This window comes from Mercenaria mercenaria, unplaced genomic scaffold (assembly GCF_021730395.1).
Source record: "Mercenaria mercenaria strain notata unplaced genomic scaffold, MADL_Memer_1 contig_1218, whole genome shotgun sequence".
Taxonomy (NCBI): domain Eukaryota; kingdom Metazoa; phylum Mollusca; class Bivalvia; order Venerida; family Veneridae; genus Mercenaria; species Mercenaria mercenaria.
The window spans coordinates 1-6,634 of NW_026459200.1; the positions used below are offsets into that span (position 1 = coordinate 1).

A 6,634-nucleotide genomic window follows, 5' to 3' on the forward strand; every position below is an offset into this window, starting at 1 on the left:
GATCCATTGACAGGCTACCAAGTGATGACACGCAGAGCCCATTTACAGCGGGGAGATTGTTGTGGTAATGCTTGTAGACATGTATGTATAATATAATCGCTATTATATTAACTGGTATTTTCTCTTCATCGAAATCTAAGTATTTGTTATTACTATCCCCCCTTCAAAGAAGGAGGGGTATATTGTTTTGCAGATGTCGGTCGGAATGTAGACCAGTCTGTTTCTGGATGGTAACTCAAGAACACTTTGGCCTAGGATAATGAAAGTTGATAGGAAGGTTGTTCATCACCAGCAAATGACCCCTAATGATTTTGAAATCTTTATGTCAAAGGTCAAGGTCACAGTGACCATGAACAGTAAAACGGTTTCTGGATGATAACTCAAGATTGCTTGGGCCTAGGATCATGAACGTTGATAGGGAGGTTGATCATGACCAGGAGATGACCCCTATTGATTTTGAGGTCAGTATGTCAAAGATCAAGGTCACAGTGATCCGGAACAGTTAAATGGTTTCCAGATGATAACTCAAGGTTGCTTTGTTCTAGGATTGTGAAAGTTGATAGGGAGATTAGTCATCACCAGCAGATGACCCCTATTGATTTTGAGATCAGTAGGTCAAAGGTCAAGGTCACAGTGACAGTTTCTGGGCAATAACTTGAGAATGCTTCGGCCTAGGATCAGGAAAATTAATAGGGAGATTGGTCATGACCAGCAGATGACCACTATTGATTTTGAGGTAATTAGGTCAAAGTTTATAGTCACATTGGCCAGGAACAGTTAGGGTTTCTGGATAATAACCATACATATTCAAAATTGAAAGGCTTGGTATAAAGTCAGATATTTAGTGGATGTAACTTCAAAGGCCATACATCCAGGTGAATATGAGCTGCGCCATGAGAAAACCAACATAGTGGCTTTGCGACCAGCATGGATCAAGACCAGCCTGCGCATCCGCGTAGTCTGGTCAGGATCCATGCTGTTTGCTTTCAAAGCCTATTGCAGTTAGAGAAACCATTAGCGAACAGCATGGATCCTGACCAGATTGCTCAGATGCACAGGCTGGTGTGGATCCATGCTGGTTGCAAAGCCACTATGTTGGCTTTCTCATGGCGAAGCTCATATCAAAGGTCCCATTGACTAAATTGGTTAAGTATTTGTATGTCAGCTGTTGTCTCAGTAATCACTTTGATATAATCAAAACAGCTTGAGAGATTTTCATGAAACTAGTGTCAGTTGTTAACCTCATCAATATGACATGCTGAGTATGACCTGGGTCACTAGGTCCAAGGTCAAGGTCACACAAAGGCTATAGAACAGATTAAATTCATGTCCATTTCATGTCTTCAAATCCTCTAGAATAAATTGCACAAAATTGCATCAATTTCAAGGTCTTAATTGGAGGTCAGAGATAAGACAGCTTAATTTGCTGTCTGCTCCATATCTTATTAACGGCTGGAAACATTTTTAGCTCACCTGAGCCAAATGCTCGTGGTGCGCTTTTGTGACTGCTTGATGTCCGTCGTCAGCCGTCCGTCGTCAGTCATCCTTGCATGAACATTTTCTAAAAAAGTCTTCTTGAAAACCAATGGACAGAATTACACCAAACTTCACAGGAATGATCCTTGGGAGGTCTCCTTTCAAAATAGTTCATAAAATATAAGTCCATGCAGAACTCTGGTTGCCATGGCAACCGAAAGGTAAAACTTTAAAAAATCTTCTTGTCCAAAACCGCAAGGCATAGAGCCTTGCTATTTGGCATGTGACATCATGTTATGGTCCTTTATTAAGATTGTTCAAATTGTGCCTCTGGGATGAAGTGTCCCTGCACCGGGGTCACAAGTTTTACATAGACTTATATAGTAAAAAACTTTAAAAAACCACATGAACTAGGCCTTTGATATTTTTTTATCCCCCCGCCAAAGGCGAAGGGGATATTAGAAATGCTCTCCGTCCGTGCGTCCGCAACGATCTTTGTCCGGAGCATAACTCCAAAAGTACTGGAGGGATTTTGTTCAAACTTCATACACTGATAGAACACATTGGGAGGAAGTGCAGTGTGCAAGAACAATAACTCTACCTTGCCTATTTTTTGAGTTATTCCCCTTTATCATATTTTCTTAAAAAAATTTGTCCGGAGCATAACTCCAAAAGTACTGGAGGGATTTTCTTCAAACTTCATACACTGATAGAACACATTGGGAGGAAGTGCAGTGTGCAAGAACAATAACTCTGCCTTGCCTATTTTTTGAGTTATTCCCCTTTATCATATTTTCTTAAAACATTTTGTCCGGAGCATAACCCCAAAAGTACTGGAGGGATTTTCTTCAAACTTCATACACTGATAGAACACATTGGGAGGAAGTGCAGTTTGCAAGAACAGTAACTCTGCCTTGCCTATTTTTTGAGTTATTCCCCTTTATCATATTTTCTTAAAAAAATTTGTCCGGAGCATATCTTCTTCATGCATGGAGGGATTTTGATATATCTTGGCACAAATGTTTACCACCACGAGGCGGAGTGTCATGCGCAAGAACCAGGTCCCTAGGTCTAAGGTCAAGGTCACACTTAGAGGTCAAAGGATACAAGAATAAAAACCTTGTCCGGAGCATTTCTTCTTCATGCATAGAGGGATTTTGATATAACTTGGCACAAATGTTCACCACCACGAGACGGAGTGTCATGCGCAAGATCCAGGTCACTAGGCCTAAGGTCAAGGTCACACTTAGAGGCCAAAGGTCAGATACAAGAATGACTTTGTCCGAAGCATTTCTTCTTCATGCATGGAGGGATTTTGATGTAACTTGGCACAATTATACACCATAATGAGACGAAGTGTCATGCGCAGTTCCCTTCTTTAGAATTACTTCCCTTTGTTGTTACTTTAAATAGCTTTTATTGTAATTTTTTCATTACTGGTCGTAGGGAAAAATCGAGACCACTTTTCTGTAGTACAACAAGCATGCTAAATCCAATTTTGAGGTGTATTTTGACCAATCTCTTCCTGATAAAGATTTTTGTGTTCACTTTCAATTTTTTATTTTTTTAAATTTTTTTTTTTAAAGATTAACTTCCCTTAGTTGTTACTATAAATAACTTATATTGTAACATTTTTATAATTGACCCTAGGGAAAAAACAAGAACACTTTTCTGTGGTACAACACAGATGTCACTCTCCAGTTTTAGGTGTATTTTATTAATTTTATTATATATAGAATATAGAACTCTACCTAGTAATGAGTTTTTTTGTGGACTTTAAAAAACAAAAGACTTACAATGATTACTAAACAACCACAAAATTAACATTCCATTTGCAAATACAGCTGCTAGAGTAAAGAAATTTGCTTTGACGGGCATATATTGTGACATTCTGGCACTCTTGTTCCCTGTTAGCTTTCCATTCCTTCTTTTTACAGTAACCATATAGAAAAACATCATAGCTATACTGTTCATGAAAATTAATAAAATTTAGCAGTAAACCACCTCACTACTGATTTATTCTTTCTTCCACATCTTAAAACCCCTGATGCGGACCACATCCTTCAATTATAATATGCCCGGCGGGGGGATTAGCCATGTCTGACATGGCTCTTGTTTATCTAGCATTGCCTTGTGGTCCTCTACCAAAATTATTCATATTACGCCCCTGGGTTGAGAAAAGGCTCTGTCCCGGAGGGGTTGGGGTCTTATGTCTTACATAGACTTAAATAGGAAAAGAACTTAAAAAATCTTGTTGCCTGAAACTGCAAGGCCTAGGCTTTTGATATTAAGCATGTTGCCTTTCCTGGTGTTTCTCTACCAAAATTGTTGAATTATGTCCGTAGGGTGAAAAGAGGCCTTGCCATGGGGGTACCAAGTTTAACATAGACTTATATAGGAAAAAAATTAAAGATCTTCTTGTCTGAAAGTTCAAGGCCTAGGCATTTGATATTGGTGTGTAACATTGCCTGGTGGATCTCTAACAATTTTGTTCAAATTATCCCCCTGGGGTGAAAAGAGGCCCCGCCCTGGGGGACACTTGTTATAATTATGAGTTATGTAGGAAAAATATTTCAAAAATTATCATATTTCCTAGACTGTTTAATTATAATTACCTGATGACCCAAGCAATTAGGGATCACTTTCAAGACTGATCTTGACCTACTGACCTACTTTCTTGTTTTTTCAGATACAGCCTTGAAATTTGGATGACCTGTACACTTTTGCACACCAATCTTAAAACTGTCTTTTAGTGACCATGAAAGTGACTTACTGACCTACTTTCTAATATTTTAATGTCAGTTTGCCATTTGAAACATGTGGCTCATATTACTCGGGTGAGCGATTTAGGGTCATCATGACCTTCTTGTCATAAAACTTGCATGGATTGTTAACCTCATCAGGATGACCTGCAGAGTGCACAATCAAGTTCACTAGTTCAAAAGGTTAAGGTCAGACTTAAAAATAAAAGGTCATGATCACAAAATGTTTTCTTTTCCTGTATCAAAGTGGCATCTGGGGAGGTTAATCACCTTTAGTGATAGCTCTAGTTTCTCGAGTTTTTAACCCTTACCCCGCTTTGCCCATCATTCAATTTGGACAGTACCATTAACTGTTAAAAGGGGTGCATGCCAAAAAAAAAACCATAACTGAATGGTGAACAGTGCAGGTCATGATCAGACTGCATGGATATGCAGGCTGGTCATGATCTGCACTGGTAGCAAAAGCAGACTCAGACATATCCAGCATGACAAGGGTTAATCTTAATGTTATTATGTCTCCCCTCCTCTGGGGGAGACATATTGTTTTTGCCCTGTCCGTCCGTCCGTACGCCACACTTCATTTCCGATCAATAACTGGAGAACCATTTGATCTAGAACCTTCAGACTTCATAGGGTTGTAGGGCTGCTGGAGTAGATGACCACTATTGTTTTTGGGGTCACTCCGTCAAAGTTCAAGGTCTTCGTCCGTCCGTCCATCCGTCCGTACGTCACACTTCATTTCCGATCAATAACTGGAGAACCATTTGATCTAGAACCTTCAAACTTCATAGGGTTGTAGGGCTGCTGGAGTAGACGACCGCTATTGTTTTTGGGGTCACTCCATCAAAGTTCAAGGTCTCCGTCCGTCCGTCCATCCATCCGTACGTCACACTTCATTTCCGATCAATAACTGGAGAACCATTTGATCTAGAACCTTCAAACTTCATAGGGTTGTAGGGCTGCTGGAGTAGACGACCACTATGTTTTTGGGGTCACTCCATCAAAGGTCAAGGTCACAGGGGCCTGAACATTGAAAACCATTTCCGATCAATAACTTGAGTACCACTTGACCCAGAATGTTGAAACTTCACAGGATGATTGTACATGCAAAGTAGATGACCCCTATTGATTTTAGGATTACTCTGTTAAAGGTCAAGGTCACAGGGGCCTGAACATTGAAAACCATTTCCAGTCAGTAACTTGAGAACCACTTGACCCAGAATGTTGAAACTTAATAGGATGATTGGTCATGCAGAGTAGATGACCCCTATTGATTTTGGGGTCACTGTTAAAGGTCAAGGTCACAGGGGCCTGAACATGGAAAACCGTTTCCGATCAATAACTTGAGAACCTCTCGACCCAGAATGTTGAAACTTCATAGGATGATTGTTCATGCAGAGTAAATGACCCCTATTGTTTTTGGGGTCACTCCTTTAAAGGTCAAGGCCACAGGGGCCTGAACATTGATAACCATTTCCGATCAATAACTTGAGAACCTCTTGATCCAGAATGTTGAAACTTCATAGGATGATTGAACATGCAGAGTAGATGACCCCTATCGATTTTGGGGTCACTCTGTTAAAGGTCAAGGTCACAGGAGCCTGAACATGGAAAACAATTTCCGATCAATAACTTAAGAACCACCTGACCCAGAATGTTGAAACTTCATAGGATGATTGAACATGCAGAGTAGATGACCCCTATTTATTTTGAGGTCACTTGATCAAAGGTCAAGGTCACAGGAGCCTGAACAGTGACTTGAGAACCACTAGGCCAAGAGTGTTGAAACTTAGCGGGATGACTGGACATGCCAGGTAGATGATCCCTATTGCAGCCAACCATCAGTGTCTCTTTGACTTTCGCTCCTGACTCCTATTGACTTCTTGCCTATAGGACTTTGCAGGGGAGACATGCCCTTTTTTACAAAAGCAATTTCTAGTTAGCTTTTCTTCTATGATCTTGATATGAAATGCACATGTATATTTTCAGTGTCCCTATGGGCAAGTGAATGTGAAGGATGAATCAAAGAAGAAATTCAATTCTGCATTTTATGTATAACTGTTTTGAATTAAATTTATTTATTTTTAATTGTAACACTGACTTAGTTATGAATATTCATACAGTTTTGTTGAGCTCTTTCGTGTGAATATTTTGCTCTGCAGTGAGCTTGAGTTTGATCTGTAATTTGAAAATCTTTGTTCTTGAACTTTCAAAATACCAGTATGTGGAGAGCTGTCCTACTTACCCTGGCGTCCATGTCCGATCCCACATTGTGTTGAAGTTTTTATGCACTTTCAGTTTATCTCTGTTATTACTTGCAGGGTTTGCTTTAAACTTTGAATATTACCCACATCATATAAGGTCATTCCTCTCGCACCAATACTTCATGAATTATC

At 39.8% G+C, this 6,634-nt stretch overlaps 1 long non-coding RNA gene across 1 annotated transcript; it reads left to right on the forward strand.

Annotated features, from left to right (window-relative positions):
* Positions 1-4: 4 nt before the first annotated feature.
* Positions 5-6,332, forward strand: LOC128551526 (uncharacterized). Its single transcript, XR_008368819.1, has 2 exons — positions 5-81; positions 6,228-6,332. It is a non-coding gene; the product is annotated as an uncharacterized LOC128551526 (long non-coding RNA).
* The last annotated feature ends 302 nt before the right edge of the window (positions 6,333-6,634 follow it).